The sequence below is a fragment of the Pan troglodytes genome, chromosome 1, assembly GCF_028858775.2.
Source record: "Pan troglodytes isolate AG18354 chromosome 1, NHGRI_mPanTro3-v2.0_pri, whole genome shotgun sequence".
Taxonomy (NCBI): Eukaryota; Metazoa; Chordata; class Mammalia; order Primates; family Hominidae; genus Pan; species Pan troglodytes.
The window spans coordinates 133,903,287-133,927,152 of NC_072398.2; the positions used below are offsets into that span (position 1 = coordinate 133,903,287).

Here is a 23,866-nt window from a genome sequence, read left to right on the forward strand (position 1 = left end):
TGGTATCTTGTGAGAGAGAGTAGTTTAGTTGGAGTATAGATGAAGAGCTAGTCTGTGCCTCAAACATATTTTATATAATTCTGTATTGATTTTCTGCATTCCTTTTTTGCAAAGATTTTAGGATCAGAAAATATTGCGTTTCACCCTTGGCCTTGTTGGGCCCATGGCAAACTATATTTTGAAAGGCCTGAACAGTTAGAGAATTATGTTTCTAAAATTTATCTTTTTGTTGGATACTATTAGCAAATTTGACTTAAAACACATTTAATTTTGAAAATTGTATGTCATAACATTAAAATACAGTCATCTACAAGTTGTTTGAAATAACTATTTGGCATTTAATGAAAGGAAACATCCCACATTTCTGTCTCTTCTTTAATTTTATAGTAACACCCGTAAAATGCCCTTATTTCTGATTCCCTTAGGCAACTTTAGGGTTGAAAGTTTTGTACATTGACTTCAGCTTAAATGTGATTTAACATTTAATATCCACTCTCCTCTGAAACTGACGGGAGAAAACACACTTGTTTTATTTTAGCACAACTGAAAATAAAGACCAGTGATAGGCCACATCCTACTTATCTGATCTCAGAGACACCTTATAATAGAAAGTTCAGGGTTCTGATTGTTCAGTATTCTAAAGGAGTCATTCATGTAAGTTCCATCAGAAAGATATGAAATAGCTTGTAGTAACGTATCTTTTCCTCAGTCAAAAAGAAAAAAAGCTTGAACTGAGTGAAGATCACTATGTCATTAATCTACTTAAAGATTAACCTTTTTAAACAGCCAAGATGTGTAACGTACTTGTTCTTATTCAAAGTTCAATTGTGTTCAGCACCATGGAAAGTTTTATGATTGAATATATGTAATTATAGTATATAGAGATTAAAAATAACTCAAGGGATTGACCAAAGTTTTCCAGTAGTTAATCATTAATGAAGATCTTAAATCTGTACTTTAAATACAGACAAAACTAGTTATAATGATCTCATTAGTGCCTTATTAAGGTTATCTATTTTAGTATTTGTCAGGAGAATTCAGATGGAAGTGAACTTCTTAACATGTTTAGGAGAGGTTGATGATCGTTTACTCAGTTAAAAGACATACCATAGCTGATTAATTGCTGTGCAAATAAAGAGTCAGACTAGAAGCAACAGAACAGCTAAATGTAGCCCATTCTGAAATTTAACTTTCATGCTTGTGCTCTCTGTCACATTTTTGTTTGTTTTTATTCATGAGGCCAGAAAATATGTTTTAAAATATAGAGGAAGTTGGAGAAAAAGTAGAGAAAAAATAAACAAGACTGTGAGTTTTATTTTCCTGGGACTTGGCTGAGTGTCAAATTGAATGGAGACCTTTCACAGGTGTTCAAAACTTGCATTTTTAAAAGAGAAAAATGTGCTGGTTTGCCTTTGACAAAGTCTGTTGCCCTAAGTTCAAATTGCAGAAAGAATAAAATTTTTCAGAAAGAGGCTAGCAAATACTTACGGTATCAGTTTGCTCTTAAAAAGGAACACTGTGATATAAGGGCAACTGAAGCTGCAGTTATTGATATAAATATACTTCAGGGAGAAGGACAGAGTGAATGTCAAATCATCAGGGAACATGCTTGAGATCAATTATTCAAAGTGTGGAAGTCCTTCCATTCGAATATTGTGATTCAATAGTTCACCAAGTGGGAGAAAGGAGAATGCAGCTATTTGAGGATGTGGTAAGGTAGAAAACAGTAGTGAGTAGGGACTAAATTGAAAATGATCTATATATTTATGCCCTAGTAATTTCTTTTAATCTGCATTAGCAAAACATGCTTTTATGGGGTTTTCAAAATATAATATCGGCAGAGTGTGGAGAATATGCAGATTTCTTGAAAAAGGTTGAATTTAAAATAGCAATCTCTCTTTGATCTTTATTACAATTTTTCCTCCAGTGCACATTACCTCTTCTAAGAGGACAGTTGAGGCTTTGATAAGTATTGCCATATCTGATTGATCTCTAAAGCCCAAAGAACCTACTTGCTTAAAGTTTTTCTGAGCTGGTCCTTTTTGTCTAATTCCACAAGATTATCTCTGGGAATACTGCAATTAACTTCTTTCTGATTTTATTTTATTTCTCTCCCTTCTGTCCATTCTCTACACTACATTTAATTTTATTTTATTTTCAAAATCCTTGTTAATGATGTCCACAAGCTCATTCCTAAGAACGTTTCTATCCTTAGCTTTCCCTGCCTGCCCCCAGGCTCAGCTGTGCTCCAGTCAGAGGGAACTGTTCTACTCTCTAATGCACCATGCTCCCCACACTCCGTGCCTTATCTCTTGTCTGGGGAAATCCCAGCTTCCTTCAATGTGCCAACAAACCTTCTCTATGAATTCTTTAGCTGAATTTGATGCTTCCTTTGATGGGAAACATACTTTCAGTGTGTTTCTGTCAAAGGACTTATCATTTTGTGTGGTTACTGCATTTCTCTTTTAGCAGTTTGCAAGTTCTTTCAGCACAGAAATGTCCTCTTGGTCATTTTTTAAATCTTGCATTAGCAAAGTACCTGGTATGTAGTAGTAGGCACTCAATACACACTTGGGGAAAGAGTAAAAGAGGCAGATATTAAGAGCAGAAATCTTCCTGAATAAATTTGCTCGAAATACGTAAGAGTTTGTGAGAGAACTTACATAACTAACTTCTCCTTAAACTGTTTAAATAGGCAAGGATGGCTCTTGAAGAACATAACCAGACAAAGTTTATCTTTGTCCCTCTCACTTTTACTTCCTCTTTTAGCAGACAAATTCTCAGTGTTCACAGCACCTTTCTTCATTTGAGACAAACATTTTTCTCCCAAACTCTACCTTAGGTAGCAATTGTTTATATATGAAATATTTTCTGGCCCCACACTTGCAGCAGAGCTTACCAGCCCCATGTTTTACCCTCTCACAGCCTTTAGAGCACAGGTCCATATGAATGGGGAATGGTGTAAATGTTGTAGTTAATGATCTTTCACAGAAAATGTGTGTGTGTTTTAATTAGATTTTTCTAGATTTAACACAAAGGAATAGCTTGAATATGAGAAATATCAGCACTTGGTTGAGATATTGCAAGAACACAGATTGGGGTAGGGAAGAATAAAAAATTATAGTCCATACACATTCTACTGGAATATTATGATGCCTCTCAACCGCAAGATGACCATATATCTTTCCTTTGGGAAGACTAAACCCATTCTTCGGTTGTTTATGAATTTAGACTCCTAATGGGAAATTGTTAGTGGTTCTATTGCTTTCTTTACTACTTTTCTTGCCTCCTCTCTTCCTTTAACAAATAGAGTGCTTTCTATATGCCACTCTGCTGGAATGGCATGAAGGAAACATACATGGCCCCAGGCCTTCATGGTGCTTATAACCTATGTCCCTCCGAAAAGCACCTGAAATATGGAAGAGTTTACAGTTCTTCATTTGAGCCAAATGATGTGACATAATCTCATATGCTTTTCAGAGGGAATTTGGGCAGTTAAATCTTATCATAAATTTGCTGATGAAGTAATTTACTTGGAAAGATATTGAGCGCTGTGGACTGAATTGTGCCTCTCCCTCCAAAGTTCATATGTTGAAGCCCTAACCTCCTAACCTCCAATGTGACTGTATTTGGAGATAAAGCCTGTGAAGAGGTGCTGAAAGTTAAATGAAGTTATAAGGGCGGGTCCCTAATGCAATAGGGCTGGTGACTTTATAAGAAGAGGAAGAGATATCAGAGCTCTCTCTCTACCATGTGAGTGAGGACACAGTGAGAAAGCAGCCATCTCCAAGCTAGGAAGAGAGCCCTCACCAGGAACTGAATCAGCCAGCACCTCAACCACAGACTTCCCAGCCTTTGGAACTATAAGAAATAAATCTCTGTTCATTATAAATCACCCAGTCTTTGGTATTCTGTTAAAACACTATAAAATGGACTAAGACAGGAAATTGGTACCGAGAAGTGTGACTGCTGCTATAACAAATATCTGAAAATGTGGAAATGACTTTGGAACTGGGTAATGGGTAGAGGCTAGAACAGTTTGGAGGAGAAGGCTAGAAAAAGCCTAGGTTTCCATGAATAGAGCTTTCAGGACTATTCTGGTGAGGGCTCAGAAGAAGACAAGAGCTACAGGGAGGGCCTAAATCTTCTTAGGGATTACTTAGGTGGTCATAATCAGAATGTTGTAGAAATGTGGATAGTAAGGGGCATTCTGATAAGATTTCAGATGGAAATAATGAATGTGGTATTGGAGACTTGAGTAAAAAGCTATCCTTGTGCAGTTGCAAAAAAAAATGTGGTAGAATTCTGTCTATGTTCTAGGATTTCGTGGAAGACAGAACTTAAGAAGAACTATCTAAACAACATCTGGCAGAATAAATATCTAAGCAACAAAGCCTTCAAGGTGCTATATGGTGGCAGCTTATAGTAAAATGAGAGAGAGAAATGTTTTAAAGATGGAACTTATAATTAAAAGGGAAATAGAACAGAAAAAATTGAAAAACTCTCAACCTAGCCACATAAAGAATAAAAGAATGTGTTCAGGAGGGAATACTAAGTGTGTGGCTAAGCGACTGTTTGCTAAAGAGATTAATATGGATAGAAGAAATCCAGGTTTTATTCATCAAGACTATGGGAGAATGACCATGGAGGCATTTCGGAGATCTTCAAGGCAAGTTAGGTAGGACATTGAAGGCAGGGTTTCTAGACAGGGGCCCACATCGGACCTCAGCATCAGGTGCCCTGCACTATCTTGAGACTTTGTTCCCTGAATTTTTGTCCATCACCCTCAGCTGCCCCAGCAGTGGCTCAAGCAGACCTAGGTGCACCTTGATCCATCACTCCAGAAGGTATAAGCTGTAAACCTTCACAGTGTCCACATAGTGCTAATTCTTCAAGAATATAGAATACAGGAGCTCTGGGGCCATGGCACCCTCCACCTAGATTTCAAAGGATCTCTCAGTTAGCCTGGGTCCCTAAGAAGAGACTTGTCTTAGGCACAGAGCCGCTGCAAAGAACTATTACTAGGGCAATGCACAGCAGAGTGCCAGAGTGAGACTACTGCAGGGAATCCCCACTTTGACATTACTTAGTAGAGCCATGGGAGTGAGGCAGTCCCTGGGACCCCAGAACTGTGGTGCCACCAGCATGCATCTGTAGCCTAGGAGAACTGCGGGCATAAGACGCCAAACTGTGAGAGCTGCTGAGTGTACTGAACCCATCAAAGCCATAAGCAGGGCTGCCCAATCCCTAGGGGCCCAACCCCTGCCCCAGTGTGTCCAGGAGGTGGGACATAGAGTCAAAACATATTATTCTCTAGCTTTAAATTTTAATGTTCCCTTGTTGTGGTTTGGACTTACATGAAACAAGTTACTCCTTTTTTCTTGCCTATTTCTTTCTTTTGGAATGGGAATGTCTATCCTATGCTTGTCTCACCATTGTGTTTTTGGAAGTAGATAACTTGTTCGATTTCCCAGACTGATGGGAATTTGCCTCAAGATGAATTGTGCCTTGGGTTTCCCCCATATCTGACTTTCATGACACTCTGGACTTTGGACTTACGAGTTCGTGCTGGAATGGGTTAAAGCTATTGGGATGGAATGAACATATTTTGTATATGAGAAGGACATGATTTTGGGGGACCATGGTGGAATGCTATGGTTTGAATGTGTCCCCCAAAAGCATTTTTTGGAAGCTTAATCCCCAATGCAACAGCGATAAGAGGTGGGAGGTGATTAGGCCATAAGTCTCCACCCTCATGAATGGATTAATGCCCATTCATGAGGGTGATTCCTGAGAGGTGATAAGCCATAAAGCTCCACCCTCATGAATGGATTAATGCCCATTATAAAAGCGCTTGAGGCTGCCAGTTCAATCTCTTTCTCTCTTGTGTGCACCTGTGCCATTCTGCCTTCCACCGTGGGATGACACAGCAGGAAGGCTCTCATCAGATGCAGGCCCCTTGACCTTGGATTTCCCAGCTTCTGGAACTGTAAGAAATGAATCTGATCTTCAATCTGAAACTGTAAGAAATGAATCTGGTCTTCAATCACTGATACCCTTTCTTCCACTTGATCAAAAAGTGGGCAAAGGATATGAACAGGCACTTCTCAAAAGAAGACATTTATGCAGCCAACAGACACATGAAAAAAATGCTCATCATCACTGGTCATCAGAGAAATGCAAATAAAAACCACAATGAGATACCATCTCACACCAGTTACAGTGGCAGTCATTAAAATGTCAGGAAACAACAAATGCTGGAGAGGATGTGGAGAAATAGAAACGCTTTTACACTGTTGGTGGGAGTGTAAACTAGTTCAACCATTGTGGAAGACAGTGTGGCAATTCCTCAAGGATCTAGAACTAGAAATACCATTTGACCCAGTGATCCCATTACGGGGTATATACCCAAAGGATTACAAATCATGTTACTATAAAGACACATGCACCTGTATGTTTATCGCAGCACTGTTCACAATAGCAAAGACTTGGAACCAATCCAAATGTCTATCAATGATAGACTGGATTAAGAAAATGTGGCACATATACACCATGGAATACTGTGCAGCTATAAAAAAGGATGAGTTCATGTCCTTTGCAGAGACATGAATGAATCTGGAAGTCATCATTCTGAGCAAACTATCACAAGGACAAAAAAACCAAACACCCCATGTTCTCACTCATAGGTGGGAATTGAACGATGAGAACACTTGGACACAGGGCAGAGAACATCAGACACTGGGGCCTGTCATGAGGTGGGGGGCAGGGGGAGGGATAGCATTAGGAGAAGTACTTAATGTAAATGATGAGTTAATGTGTGCAGCAAACCAACATGGCACATGTATACCTATGTAACAAACCTGCCCATTGTGCACATGTACCCTAGAACTTAAAGTATAATAATAATAAAAAAAGAAATGAATATCTGTTCATTACAAATTACCCAGTCTATAGTATTCTGTTGTAGCAGCATAAAACCGATTAAGACACCAAAGATGCAGAACCCTGAACTGCAGGAAACAGCAATGATTTGTTTAATTGATATTAGATAGCACTCCTAGATTTTGTCTTGATGTCCTTGTACCCTCTCTCCATGGTGCAGACGTATCTTCTCCTAATAGCCGAGCATTCTGAACACTAATGTGCTATTTTTCATTCTCTAGTTAGTATTCTCCCTTGATATGCTAAGCCAATTGGATACTGCTGCCTAGGGGCATTTATTAATACCCTTCTGAACTCAAAGGAACAAATGACACAGATTTTATAACACAGGATATCCCTGAAATTCATATTCTACTAAAAATATTGTGAGCTAATTATTGTGAAACTTAGATTAAGTTTATTTATTTCTGGATGTCCCTATTAGCTAAAAAACCTGGTGATCAGCAGTAACTTTATTGTGTAGTACTATTTGTCTAAATTCATGTGACTTTAAAAGTAATTTTTACCTTTACTTAAAGCACAATGTATTTATCAATTAAAATGCTGTAGAATGCATCTCATATAGAAAGTTTAATTTGTAAACTTCTGAGTAAAGGAATCAAATTTAGACCAAAATAGAGTGATGGGGTTTTCTTAGAAACTTAGTCATCTAAGTGGAGAGTATCAAAATTTTCTAACTTATGAGTAGATAGAGTACATGTTTGAAATTGAGCATGTTAGTCAGAGACCTGGAATGATTAAAGAAAAAATTGTATTTAAAAGTTTAATAAGAAGATTAAAAGGTCACATTTATCTCAAACAGTAGTGATATAAAAACTATACACTACATAATAGAAAACAGATAATAAGATTTTTTGTACATCACAATGACACAAATTCTACCACATTCAAACTCCCACAGGTGGGGCTGATAAAGACAAATGTTATTCTTAAAACAATTATTGTAGGATATATTACATCTAGATGTTAAAATACTCTGATTCAATTATTTATCCATTAAACATATATTTGTAAAAGAGCCTACCATATGCCAGGTGCTGTTCTAAATTCTGAGCATAGAGCATTGAGCAGACAGGAAGCAGGGATTGCTGTGGGGAGGAGAGAATAAAAAGTACATAAGAATAATCTCAAATACCTCTAACTGTTATGAAAATAGCAAAACTAGGTTGTATAATTGTGATAGAAAAAGAGATGGGACTTTAGATTAGGGGTCAGAGAAGATGTCTTTGAGAAATGACATTTGGGCTAAGACTTGTATGAACAGTGCCAATCATGCAATAATATGGATTTAGAACACCAAGAAGAGGGAAAAGGTCATGCAAAGGACCTACTACCATGAGCTTGGGAATTTAAGAAACAACAAGTATCAGTGAGGCAGGAGTCTGATAAACAAGGTGAAAGTGGTATGATGTAATTTATAACGAGGATTCCCAGTATCTAATAATGGCACTGTCCACAGATGAATGGGACAGTCTTGCTATTATTATCTATTGGGGTAAAATTGAAGGGACAAGGCAAAATATAACTGAAAACTATAAAGTTCTGTCTTTCTCATAACCATATCTTTGACACATGCTGAAGAATAACATTTCTCTGAAAACAAAACACTTTCAGGTCTCGAAGTCATAGTGGTTTTATATTTAAGCTTTGCCTTGATCAAGAAATTTCTGATGTGTGGATAAAGACAGCAAAAAGGTTGTAGTCAGCAGACCCAGGTTCGAGTCCCGATTTAAATATAAATTAGCTTTGCCTTGTGGTGTTGAATTGTGCTCTTTTGATCCATCTGAGCACAATTTATTCTCTATAAAATATGGTAATTGTGAAGATCAGCTGACATTTAGGAAGCTTAAGTTAGGGACAATGATGGAAAAATTTATTACTGTGTAAAAGTTAAAATAGGATTTAGGGATGTGGCTTATGCATTTGTCTTAGCTTAGTAAAACAAATATGATTAATGGAAACGGTATTGTTTCGACAAATCACTGGAATTTTCAATTCAGAAATGTATAAAGTGGGAAGAGAAAGGTTGGCTCACACCTGTAATTCCAACACTTTGGGAGACCAAGCAGGGAGGATTGCTTGAGCTCAGGAGTTCAAGACCAGCCTGGGCAACATGGCAAGACCTCATCTCTACTAAAAATTAGAAACAAAAAACATAAAACAAAAAAATACTAGCCAGGCATGGTGGCGTGTGCCTATAATCCCAGCTATTTGAGAGGGTGAGGCAGGAAGATCGCTTGAGCCCAAGAATTTGAGGCTGCAATGAGTTCTGCACTTCAGCCTGGGCAACAGAGTAAGACTTTGTCCAAAAAAAAAAAAAAAAAACAAAACAGAATTTTGCTATTAAGATTCAAAATTGGCAGTCATAGCTATCTGTAGGTAACCAAAAGTATCTAGACAATGATCTGGCTCTTCCATTTCAGCCTGATTCTCATTGTTGCAGCATTGATCTGATTTTATCTTTAGCCATTATTTTAGAAAAAAGTAGATAAAAGAAAAAAGATAATATCAAGGGCTATTTTCAGCCATGTTATAAGTACTTGACATATATTAAAATTTTGATCATCAAATGAAGGGGGTAATTTTTCAATTATCTGAGGTATGTGTTTAACATGTTTTTGTTGTGGTGATAGGGTTTATTTTGTTTGTTTTGGAAATATTTTGGTCAGAATCTCACCGTACCCAATCTCATAGAACGTTTTGTCGGGTTCAATTAAAAGGAGAATGTAGATGTCTAATTAATTGATATCTAATGAGGAGTAAAAGTTAGAAGGCAAACAAACGTATTAATTTGGAAAAATGCTATTTTTCACATCATGTATTATACTTAATCACCATAGAGGGTATAGTTTTCATCAGTGTACTACTGATTCCCACTATATTTTCTTAAGTGTAACTGTTTTAATGGTTCAACCCTTAAACAATAAATAATAATGGCTATGTAAGCTTCAAAACCTCACAGCATCCTTGTAGCAGAAGATTCTAAGTGCAGAGTTATTAAAATTGTAAACTATTTGTTTTTAAGTTTATGGGAATCATTACCCATCATCTCATCTGTATTACATTTGTTTTTGAATAAAGATTAACATTTTTTTCCAAGCCTTTTTCTATATTGTAATCATAGTGGGGAAATGGTATTTCAGACCTCAGATAAAAGCTTTATAGTGATTTCATGTGACAGAATTTTATCTGGGTTTCAAGGAACTCTAATAATAGCATTTACAATTCTTCTATGCAATTTCTTCTCTTCTTGTTACCATAGGAGTATGGAAAACACGTTCTTGGTTTAAAAAGCTAAAAGAAAGAAAATCAGCAGTTTAATCTGAGTATTAGGAAAAGGATCACAAATCCTGCTATAGTATTTTGTATTTAAGCTAGTTTCTGTAAAGGCCCCTGACATGCCCTCTGGGAGCTAAATATTGACAAGCATGCTTTGGCAATCAAGATCAAGCTTGTTGAATTAACACAGCTCAAGTCTTGCATTGACACTATAACCCAACACTGAGAACTGTTATCTTACCCCATTTATTTTGGCTTTATAGGTGATACTGTATACTTGAATTAGGGATTTGCACTGTATCTTAAATGCTAGAATTGTGGATTAATTTGATTTGAGAATATGCTAGCCCTTATCATGTTCACAGTGGAAATTATAAATGAAGTGTAACATTCATTGTTTTCTCTCCCAGCATGGATCCAGAATGAAACTGCTGTAGACCTAAGTCTGATATTATCTTCTCTATCAGAAAATGTCTTATAATTTTCACCTCCTAAAAAAAGAAAAAGAAATAAGAAGAATTATATCGTTCTTTATATAGCTTCTGGTAAAAGAAAATGTATCCCAAACTGCTAATTCTGTAGAGGCTTCGTTCAGAAGTTAAGACAAAATATAGATCAAAAAAGAAATAAAGATTATTTTTCATTACTACTCTCAAAACTTTAGAATTTTAAAAAGTTAAAATTAATTGTCTTCAAGTTTTAGTGGAAAATGTAACCCATTTTTATTGTCCAGGAAGTTGAAGAATGAATTGTTAATTACTAGGAATAATAATGATAAAGGTGATGATGTTGGTAAGAACTGACATTTATTAAGGGCTTACAATGTGTTCAACCCTATGTGGAGCATTTTACATGCAGTCGCTCATCTAACTCATATGAGATAGATACTTCCATTGGCCTCATTTCATATATGAGGAAACCAAGACTCAAAGAACTTAAGGAGCTTATCTGGTCATGCCCAGTGTGCCTAAAGATTACCTTTATTTTCTTTCCAATGGATATGCCTACAGTCAAAGTAGTAACTAGACATTTCTCCTGCCCTTACGGAGCTCACACATTAAAAGATGAGGCAGGTGGGTATTGCTATTATTCAAGATGTTGTTCCCACTCATGCTAGAGAGAACAAAAAGAAAGGAATCTGGTGATTGAGGATGGTCTAGGAGTGCTCCCCAAAGGATGTAATATTTGGTATTAGCCTTAACAAACAAAGAGAAGAAGGCAGAAACAAAAAAAAAATTCAGGCAGTAGGAATAGTAGGAGAAATCACACAGAGGTGTGAATAATTGTGATATTTTCAAGAAACAGCAAATAGTTCAGTGTTTAAGGAGTTATCAGGTAGAAGTCACATGAATGATGAAAAAAACTTATGGAGTTTTAATGTCAGAAACACACTCACCAGCTGATGACCTCAGTAACTTCACTGTGAACTGAAGATAATGCCAAAAATCAGACTTCATAGAGCTATTATGAGGAATAAATTAGCTAATGTATGCCAAATGCCTGCCTAACCTAAGTTCTCAATTCTAAAAACACAGTTTTATCTCTTAACTAAATTCATACCCTTTGCTACCTTCGGAAGTAATTTTGGAACTGCCATCTCAAACTATTTTCTTTAAATAAAATAGTCATTTGGCACAATTTCCCTTCGAATTTTCCTGCTTGGCAAGTTAGGAGAGAGACACAAATTGTTCTTTAAAAAAAAAAAAAAAAAAAAGATGCATAGTCTTTTATCTTTTTCTCAAAGAAAGTCATCATAACTTCATCCACACTAGCAAGTGTCACTTGATACTTAATTTTCTCATATTTGTGCAGTTGGATCTCTACATTAATTTTGGATAGATGTGATTGCAGATACATATATTTACAATAAAGTAGCTGTCATAAAAATAATGTATTCTAAAGTTAAAGGTGTCCATCACAGTGCCCAGCGCATAGAGGCATCCATTAGCTCCCCTTCCCTTTCTTTCCTTTCAAATTTATATTAAAAGCCTTTTCCGAATCTACTTCGAAAAGCTACACGGAAAGAGAACTCCAGACATTTTGCCAATGACTTGTTTGTTATGTGTTTGTCATACGTGTTCACAATTCTAGACTAAGTCTTCACAATCCAGCAACTATTTACACCCCTATCTACAATTCAGTGATCATTTACAAACTGTTTACTTATGGTGAACGATTATCTCTTTGTTCTGTGAAAACAAAATATGTGTTCTCACTTGCATGCCTTCTTTGAAAACATTTCTGAAGTTTGATATGCCTATGGTCCATTTATCTGATTTTGTACTTAAAATGCTTACTGCTTCCATGTACTTTCTGGAACTTGCCTGCTCTCTGAACTCCCTCTGGACTGTCTGCTACACTCCCCTGGCATTTAGATTTCGTACATTATATAGCTATGTTCAGTCTGCAGATCCTCTCTCCAGCAAAATATAACTCCATTTAGGTTAGGAACCTGATTTTTCTGTTTATTTGACACAGAGTGAAGTTTTGCTTTGGAAAATGAAAATCACCATGTGTCCTTTTGTTTTGTATTTGAGTGTTTTTTGTTTGTTTCTACTAAACCACACATTCAATAAAGTTTATCCATGTAACTATTTCATAAATTACTGAAACATTCTAATTTTATGGTAATTTTAAGACTTACACAAATATTTTTCAATTGTATACTTATACAACAAATTAATGTCTTCTCAAGCAACACTTTTATTAATTATTTAAATTTGTTACTCTTCAGATTAAATGACCTACAGCCATCACACCTCTCCAGAATACTTTCATTGTCTTTTTTGGCTATATCTCTATATTTTATTTGTTATAAATATGATAGTACAGAATACTATCATATAAGTTTCATTACTAAAAAAGATACAAAAATCTTAAAAACTAAATATTTAGAAACTGATGTAACTAGTTATAAAACCATAATTATATAAGTAAGAGAGTATTCTTTTATAACAAGAAGTCTTCACATCTGTCATCCAGTGTTTTAATGCCTATAGTACTTATTAGCTGACTATTTCTATTATTACCATTTTACAAGCAAGTGCCATTCTTGAAACTGATTGATGTTTAGGAATAAAGCACATTTATTACATGTTGCCAACTTCAGAAGAGCAATCTTATAACCTACAGCGCTTTTTGAAAAGTGATGATACCTTATATTTCTGGAACTAATCACTGCTAAAGAAAGTAAAAAGGTGAAAACATAATTTTTTTTCTTGTGAAGACCTTTCATTGCATTATATGCCATTCAACTGTAAAGTGATTATAGTGTTTTATCTGCCAAGAATGACAGTGGTGAAAGGTAACTTTATGTATATATGTAAAGAGATGTGTACATATCTATCTATCTATGTCAACCATTGCCCATATCATCTTCCAATTTCAGTCTGGCTAGTCTGACTTGTACAGATATAGAAGAAGGATGAAAATTGAAAGCAAGAAATAAAATTCTTGTTGTATGTAATCAAAATATGTGATGTTAGTATAATTGTTTTATTATTTCACTGCTTCTTCCAAATCATTATTGTACAGTTTTCACTCACCATTCTTTGAAGTTCTTGCCTCCATTATACCATCTTGACCTTATACACTGACTTTGCCTCCCATTATGCCACCTGATCTCATCTGCTAATCCTAAGTCACTGCCCAACCTTGATTGAATACTTTGATCCTTGGCCACTGGTGTTTCAACTTCTGCCTGTGGTCCCAGCTACTTAGGAGGCTGAGGCAGGAGGGGCACTTGAGGAGGGGTTCGAGTCTGCAATGAGCTATGATCACACCACTGTACTCCAGCCTGGGTGAAAGAGCAAGACTCTGACTCAAAAATAATAATATTTTTAGTTGGTAAAATCCAGTTTGTGGTTGCTATTAAGAGAGGAAAGGAGAATGTATACCAAGCTTTTTATGATCCTAAAGTTCATACACAGTTTTCAATTGAATAACATTTTAGCAAACTCTTCCTAGTAGTCAGCATTGTCACAATCTCTTTGAGCTCTAGGATCCTATTTATAAATAAGGCATTTATAGAATCCCAGTTTTACAGTACTGGAGATACCATGCATGGCAAACCAAAACATAAGTAATAGGTTATATTTCATGTTTTTAAGTAGCTCAGCTGTTTTCCATCCAGTTAGTCTCAGGTATTTACCCAAACTCAAATTTGTTATCCTCTAAATACTTTAAAAATTATCACAGTAAATGGCATTAACCTGAGTCCTCTTGACACTGTCAACCCTTTTACTCTGCATTTCTAATTAGTCACAAGGTTTTATATAGTCCATCTCCGAATGTGAATGAAATCTTTTATGTCATTTTCTATCTTATATAGGCTTGACTTAGTCCAAGCCCTTGTGTTTATAGACAATTCTTAAATGACCATCTGCTAATCACTTCCACTTTCTTGTCCTTCTGGTCCTTATGCAACACCACCATCATATACAAAGTCCAAAATACAATCTTATCTGGTAACTACCTTGCTCAAAATTCTCAGAGGCCCTCTCACTTCTGTAAGAAAGTGTCCAGAATGCTGAATGCAGAGTATAGGACCCCTCACAAACAGGCCTCATTGCATCTCTGCCTTAGTTTGAGTTCTTACAAAAGCAAAGCCTGAAGACAAGGACTTGGATGAAAGTGGCCTATTTGGGAGTTGATCTTGGGAAATAGACATCAGGGAGGAGGAAATATGAGACAAAGAAGGAGCAAAAGGCAACTTAAGCAGGTATCACTTTTAGATCACAATTATGACCTCCTAGAAAGTGTGCAGAGGCCTTATAGAATTGTCCCCCTGAAGGATGGAAGGTGGGAGCAGCCTAAGGGCTGTCCCTGAAAGTATTTATTCACTTGCCTGTACTTTTGTGGCTTGGAAGCACAGGCTTAGTAGGCTCTTGTGGTGGCAGGAGAGGCCCTGGGACAGGGGGTACAAAGAAGTTTAGCAAAGCATGAAGTGGGGCTCTGTTTTCTTGGGGTCAGTCAGAGCTGACATGGAACTGACTAGAAGAGCTGCTGTTGAATTAGAGGTGGTCAAGGAGGCTGTAGTGTGTGTCCCAGAAATATCTGCCCCACTCTCCATCTAGCCTTGTCTCCTTCCTCTCCCTCCTAATCCATCTTTACTCTAGGCCCTACTACACACCTAACATTCCAGCCAGATCTTTATCCTTTTGCTCATGCAGTTATCTGTGATTCCCTCCATTCCTTCTCTGCATTCAAAATGCTAGTTATCCTTTAAGACATAGTTCATATTTCATCTTCAAGTAAAGATGACCCAACTAGACAAAGTACAATACACTTTTCTCTGATTTGTCATGATCATTTTCTAAGGTTTACCGGAGTCATTAACATACATTATAATAAGTTATTTATATATTCATTTAGCTAGAGTGTACATTTCTTAAAGACAGGGATAATGTCTAACTCCTATTTATGTCACCAGCTCCAAACATAATAGCTGCTTCATAGCTGACATTCAATAAATGTCTACTTATTTAATGAACGAAAATATTTGGTTTTTAATGTCTAGTTTAGATTTGTATAAAAATTAATTTTAAATTTAGATTTTTTTCCAATTGATGGTATGAAACTTTTCTTAAATTGAAAAAATAGCTGGGAAGATATACTTGTACCATATATACACATATACATACACAAATATATATATACATATACATATATACACACACATATACATATGCACACTATATAGAGATATGGTATATGTATATTTACATAACTCACGCGCTCTCTCTCTCTCTCTATATATATATATATACGTATGTATATGTACTTTTACTTTAGTACCAGTAGTAAATATCAAAATATGCTCTCAGAAAATACATTTCAGGTGTCACTTATAAAAATATAGGTCTCATTTATGTAGTATAAATAAATCTGAATGTTTTACTAGTTGGAGTAGTTTGGATTCTAATAACAAGATATCAAATATAGAGATTTTATAAATAGGTGAGTATATAGTATATTTTCATATTATCCAACCTATTATTTTTTTAATTATGTCACTTTTTTGTTGAGTACATTCCATAATTTTATAATAATTTAGTTTTCTTCTTTCAAATGCCAAATGTTCTAATAAAAAAAACTCAGAATTTTTCTTTCCATTGTGGTATGTTAAAAGCACATTGTTTTTTGTATGTCACAGTGCACTGAGTCTTCTGATGTCTTTTTACCAATTTTTGGCTTTGTGATTTCCAAAGGAACTTGTTGGTAATCATTGCGTAGTGTGAAGTGGGAAGATGGGTGGGCAGAGGAAGGGTGTAGATATTTTAAAGTCTGGTTTGTGGACAAGGATATGTATTACAGATAGACTACATGATTTTACATCATATGTTCCAATTATTGACAGATTTATAAAATTATAAAGACTGAGGGACTTTAAGCAATCCACACTTAATTTTGTTCTTAGTGCTAAGGTGTCTGAGGAGAGGGGAGAGGTAAGGTAAAGATGGGAGATAAAGGAAAGAAGAGATGTTAGAGAAATAAGAGGAGGTGTATTAGTCTGTTCTCACACTGCTAATAAAGATATACCTGAGACTGGATAATTTATACAGGAAAGAGGTTTAATGGACTCACAGTTCCACATGGCTGGGGAGGCCTCACAATCATAGTGGAAGGCAAGGAGGAGCAAGTTACATCTTAACGTGGATAACAGCAGGCAAAGAGAGAGCTTATGCAGGGAAACTCCTCCTTATGAAACCATCAGATCTCATGAGACTTATTCATTATCATGAGAACAGCATGAGAAAGACGCACCCCCATGATTCAGTTACCTCCCACTGGGTCCCTCCCACAACACATGGGAATTGTGGGAGCTACAATTCAAGATGAAATTTGAGGGGGGACACAGCCAAACCATATCAAGAGGGAAATATAAAAGAAAGAGAGAAGGAAGGATGAGGAAGGGAGGGAGAGAGAAGCTTGGGAGCTATACAGCATTGTTTCAGAATATAAAGACTGCTATTATTGGGTATGCTTAACAATGGAAATGTTTTACCAGTGCTTTTATTAGCGGGCAATAAAAGACATCCTGGAGGGAAATAATTCAGTCACTGTCAGACGTTCCCACTTCAACCATAGGCCTTCAACTTTTGGTAGGAACATAAAGTCTTAAAATAGGCAAAACTGAAAGCTGTCATAATCAACTATCATCAGTCAATACTAATTTCTTATAGAAATAGCATTAATTCTTTTCATCTAGGAGATCTTGTTTATAAAGGAGAGAAATTGTCACCCATTTGGGCTAGCCCTGCCTGAGAATGAAATGATGAACTTGACTTCTCAAGCCCACATGACTTCTAGAGCATGAGATAGTCTGCTGTTCTGCTGCTGAAAGTCAGCAACCTAGCATAGGGATGAGGAACGTGGACTTTGGCACTAACTGCTTGGGGTAAAATCCTGGTGCCACCACTTACCAGTTTCCCCTGGTTAGATTACTCAGCCACTCTAGATTTGTTTTCCCATCTGAAAAAAAAATGGCGAAAATGAAAATACCTACCCATCTGTATTAGTCCGTTTTCATATTGCTGATAAAGACATACCCAAGACTGGACAATTTACAAAAGAAGGAGGTTTAATGGACTTACAGTTCCACGTGGCTGGGGAAGCCTCACAATCATGACAGAAGGCAAAGAGGAGCAAGTCACAACTTACATGAATGGAAGCAGGCAAAGAGAGAGAACTTGTGCAGGGGAACTCCTCTTTATAAAACCATCAGATCTCATGAGACTTACTATCATGAGAATAGCAGGGAAAGACCTGCCCACATGATTTAATTACCTCCCACTGGGTCCCTCCCACAACATGTGGGAATACAAGATGGAATTTGGGTGGGAACACAGCCAAACCATATCACCCTCCTAAACATTGTGAAGATTAAATTACTTAATATTTGTATAACACTTACACTAGAGCTTGTCATATAGGAAGCGCTGTATAAGTGTATGCACTTATGCTTATGAAACTGGGCCTTTGTCCCTGAAGCTTTGCTCTCTGAAGACTTTGATTACATGAGCCTTCTCTAATAAGTGGAGACATAAAATAAAACATATATTATCTTTGCAGAAACACCTCAAACAGTGCATTTCATTCATAATTTGATACTCAGGCATGCCCTAAACTCTCAGAATGACTTAAGATAAACGTGATGTCTAAATGAAGCCAATGTAGGTGGTGATGATGAACAGTTTACCACATCCACAGAGCTTTTACCAGGTGTTAAGCATCAAACCTCCTCTTCCACCTTCCGATCTGAACTTCCACATACCAAAGCTCTAGCATCAAAACTTCGGTTTTATCTTCTGCGTCTTGGCCTCTTGACATACACTTAGCAAGTGAGATCTTTTCTTCTTGTTTTGGGTAAGTCTTCTGAAGTAGGGAGTGTTGAAATAAATGGCTTATGACATGTATAGTGTTGAAATAAACGTTTATGTTAACACTTCATAAGTCATGAGCCATTTATTTTAACACTTTTCACTTGAAGTTTTTAAATAATAGGTTTTATACAGGGATGTGTCATCCACTCTGTTTAATGTAAAAGTGAATATGTAAATACATCCATCTATCTAATCTGGATTTTACACCCTTTGGCTGCCAAACAGCCTGGTTGCCATAGTTTCTGGAGTAACCTGAAATTAAATTTTCTTCTCTTTCTCTTTCTGTTGATAGGTAATTTGATGGTACATAAGGTGATTGGACATCACTCCATTAATGGACAAATGGTTAAATACAGTTTTTTTTTCAGATATCTAAAAAAGTGTCAGCAAAGACCAGAGTTGACAGTTAAATGCTTTCGTAACTAGAACAGCTTTTACTAGAAAATGTCAGGATTTTTCCTTTCGTTTTTAGAATTAATAGCAACTTGTTGCAGGGTTACTTTTGAGCATTCATACAAATAAGTATATATGTAAAAAGCATATGTACAGTGCAATGCCTAGAGCCAATAGGTACATACAAATATCAACTTCTTGAAGGAAGGCAAAAAATTTGTGAAAAACGGCCCTAGTTTGGGAGTCAACATATTTGGGTAGAATCTGAGACCTTCCAGTTACTCTTATAAAGACAAGATATTTAACAATTTTTAGCATAAAAAGTGATAGCTCCTGGAGATTCTGTGAGATTTAGATAAAGTAACAAGTAATATTAATAAAAGCCTTAATAGAGTGCTGTGTGCATATTTAGTTCATTCAACAAAGGATAGTTATTGTTATTGCTATTATTCCTTGCTAGGAAATGGCAATTAATTAAAATAGCAATGAATGTTATATTTTTAAGAATTATTTTCAATATTCACAAGTTTGTGTCCTTGTTTTTCCCAAATAATGTAGGTAAACTGATATTTTTATAAGAGCAAGAAGAATCCAAGTGTTATATAGGGGAAACTTTTAAAAATAAAGGTTTATTTTTGAATGATTTTAGACTTACAGAAAAGTTGAAAAGATAGTGTAGAGAATCCCTACATACTTCTCATCCAATTTACCCTGTCTCTAATTACAAGGAATATTTTAAGAATTTGTCAAAGTAATACCTTGTGTTGGAAAGTTTTTGTGCCAAAACCGGAATTTAAATGCTAATAGTGATGGGAAATGAATGGAACAAAAACATTGTGAGATGGAGGATGAGAATGGCACAAGGGAGCGATGCCAAGAGAAGGGAAATTAAAGGGAAACACTCAGCAAAACATTAGCTCTCACAAAGACTTCTCATTTTTCCATACATAAAACAATACCCTCACATATCTAAGTTTATTGAAAGAGTTAGTTGAGACATGAAAGGGAAATGTTTGCTTTTGCTTTCAGATACTAAAAAATCTTTTAAAGAATAATTAAAAGCTGAGAAGTAAAAATGCTCCAGAAAGAATACAAATACTGGCATTCGTTTTCCATTTGACATTTTCCAATGTCTATAAATGCTATTGATTTCAAATTCTAAATTATTTCACTTCTGAACACGCCTTGTAGAATTATTACAGTGCTATTTGTGTGGGCTTGTAATCATTGATTGTGACATTATACTCTCCATAAATGTGCTATTGTGAATAATTAAACTTGTTAGTATTTTGTTTGCCTACAGCCTTTAGAGTGATAGCCCGTTTTTTGGCAATCATAATATGTTTCTCTAGTTCAGTTTGTGCTGGATATGGGAAATACATCATTTTTTTCTGAAACTTTTTCAATACATTTCCATTTTCAAATTTTAAATTTTAAGAACTGCTTCATAATATTTAGTAAATTAGAATTCTGGGAGTCTTATGATTTGTATTTCAAAGTTTATAAATAAATAATCTTCTAGAGTGAAAGCAGATCTTTTTCATACCAGTTACTACCTGTGAAAACACTTGCCTAGAGTAAAACAAATATTAGTGTTCCAAAAAAATATACATTGTGACCGTTGGCCCTATTTACACTGGATTGCAAATATACTTGAAAAAATCTGAAAGTGTTATAGTTTAATATGATTTCTGTTGACTTCTACACAACTACAATGAGTCTCTGAGCTCTGTTGAGAAAAACAGTACATAGCGGTTTTGGCAAAGGTTACTAAAAAATGTCTCTCCTCTCAAGGCATGGAAACCATGCTCTAGCTCTGCCTCTGTAACTAGATTTAACATATCTATGATGCCCAATGCCCAAATCTGAATGGTCGAATGCTGTTTGGAATTATTATACACAATTTAAGCATTTGGACGATGAGACACTTATGTCAACAATATAAATTGGAAAAAAACAAGAAAGAGCATCTATGAATGTGGAAAAATATATGCATCACATTTTGCTTAGATATGTGCATTAGACACAGACTATATATCCTTTCCCCACCAAGTTGGTCCTGACAATGGGCTGTCTCCTCTTCTTGCAAATGGAAGTTAGCTAACTGCCATTTGGCAATAAGTTGAGTCATCCAGGGTTGCACACTGGCCAATTTGCCTGCATATCCATGCCAGTAGACAAAGTAATGACCTCAATTTGACAAGAGCCTGAAATTTCATCAGAAAACATTAAAGATTGGAAAAGTAGCAAATAGAGAAAGGATACTTCATTACAAACCCACCATAAACTTGACATAACTATGAGCCAAATATTCCTTAAAGATTTGTCTGGGAAGTTAAGTTTATGACTACAAGGTTTTAATAGGAATAACACCCTTGAGTGACTCCTCTCTCGTTTTGGAGAGGTAAAGATATACTCAAATACCAATTTGGGCATAAAGTGCAGAAACAGACATTCTCATTATATGTTAACAATATTTGTGATCAGTTGATGGCATTTTTTGAAATTTGGCTCTGGGGTCTCACTTAGCACTACAGTCAGCAAAGGGCCAAACTGCTTCTTTGGCTCATTGAAGCTGTGCCTTTCTAAATAGAGTGATTTTTAGCATGCCTGGCTAATTCAAGAGTTACGATTTAGAGGTATAGTCTAGCCGTAATACCTGTCTTTATATGCGCATCATTTTGTACTCCATGTGTCCTTATTCTTAGTAACTAGTGATTTATCACTGACAATGTGTGTGTGTGTATGTGTATGTTTGTGTGTATGTGCTTATATGTGATATATGTGGCTTCTTTAAAAGCATTGATCTCAAGAAAATTTCATGGAGATTACGAACATTAACAAGAGCCACAACACCATAAAAATTGCTCTCACTGGGTCATCTAAGTTGACATTGATTTACCTTACATGATGTACTGTAGATGATGATCTTCAGTCCCATTCACCTTTAAAATATAAGCTCACAGATTCATTTTTTTTCTTTTTTTCTTTCTTTCTTTCTTTCTTTTTTTTTTTTTTTTAGACAGAGTTTCACTCTTGTTGGCCAGGCTGGAGTGCAATGGCGCGATCTCGGCTCACTGCAACCTCCACCTCCCAGATTCAAGCGATTCTCCTGCCTCAGCCTTCCGAGTTGCTGGAAAGGCGCCTGCCACCATGCCCAACTGATTTTGTATTTTTACTGGAGATGGATTTTCACCATGTTGGCCAGGCTGGTCTCGAACTCCTGACCTCAGGTCATCCACCTGCCTTGGCCTCCCCAAGTGCTGGGATTACAGACATGAGCCACCGTGCCCTGCCACAGATTCATTTTGTATTTGCAAATGGGAAGATGTCCTCATATTTCATAAAATGAAGTATTTGAAAGATTCTGACCATCAAAAGAATTTTTTAGAAGTGGATTCATATAGGAGATGCTCACTTTTGAGATGGACATTTTGCTACTTCTTATTTATGTATTCATATATTTTTATTTTTAATGGAGTATAGTTAAATACAATATAATACACAGATATGATATATGTTCAGCTAAGTTAGCTTTCAAAATGATGCACATCTGTAGTAACACAATCTGAAACAAGACAGAGGATATTTCCTTCACACCAGAAAGTTCTCTTGGGTTGCTTGGTACTCAATTTCTCTATCTCCAGCTGAGACTTACACCACCATAGATTCTTTTTATCTGTACTAAAACTTCATATAAACTAAATAATATTCATTCTATTCTCTCTTTCTCTTTCTTACCTTTCTTCCCTGCTACCTCCATGTGTGTGTGAGTAGGGGACATGTCTGGCCTCATTTGCGCTCAATATAATTTATAAAATAATATTGTCACATATATCAGTAAAAATTTCATTTTTATTGCTAGTAGTTTACATTCTACTAATTGACCAAAATGTGTTTATTCATTCTCCAATTGATGGATATTTCAGTTGTTTCCAGTTTTGAGCTGTTATGGGTAAGGCTGTCATGAACATTTTTGTACATATACTTTTTTAGTTCTGTTTTCACTGTTGAGTGAATATCTAGGAAAGAAATTGCTGGGTGATAGGATAGATGTATGTCATTTTTTAAAGGAACTGTCAAACAATTATCCAAAGTGATTTATCTTTATTTATTTATTTATTTTTATTTTTTATTCTTTTGAGATGCAGTCTTGCATTGTCACCTGGGCTGGGGTGCAGTGGCGTGATCTCGGCTTACTGCAACCTCCGTCTCCCATGTTCACGCGATTCTCCTGCCTCAGCCTCCTGAGTAGCTGGGATTACAGGCACACACCACCACACCCGGCTTATTTTTTGTGTTTTTATAGAGACAGGGTTTCACTATGTTGGCCAGACTGTTCTCGAACTCCTGAACTCGTGATCCGCCCGCCTTGGCCTCCCAAAGTGCTGGGATTACAGGCGTGAGCCACCGTGCCTGGCCGTGATTTATCATTTTACACTCCTTCCAGCAGCATGTGAGAGTCCGTTTTGTTCCACATTGTCATCAACATTTGGTGTTATCAGTCTTTTGGATTTTTAGCCATTCCTGTGGGCCTAAAATGGTGTCTCATGGTGATTTTAATTTCGAGTTCCCTGATGTGGAACACTTTTTTATGTATTTATTGATCATTTGTATGTCTTTTTTAAAAGTATTGTTCAAGTATTTTGTCTATTGTAATCTTTTAACTGTTGGTTTCTAGTTCTTTATGTATTTTAGTTATGAGTTCGTTTTAAAATATATGTGTGTGAATATATTTTTTTCTAGACTTTGGCTTCTTTGTTTTCTTAATGATGTATTCTGTTCAAGTGTCCAGTTTATCAATTTTTTAAAAATTAGTCATTGCTTTTAACATCCTTTCCATGAAATTTTTGCCTAATTCAGGGTTA

The 23,866-nt window shown here is 36.1% G+C and overlaps 1 protein-coding gene across 9 annotated transcripts in view; it reads left to right on the top strand.

Moving 5' to 3' along the window:
• DPYD (dihydropyrimidine dehydrogenase) overlaps positions 1-23,866 on the top strand; it is an 841,255-nt gene that overhangs the window by 644,708 nt on the left and 172,681 nt on the right. The window lies entirely within an intron of this gene.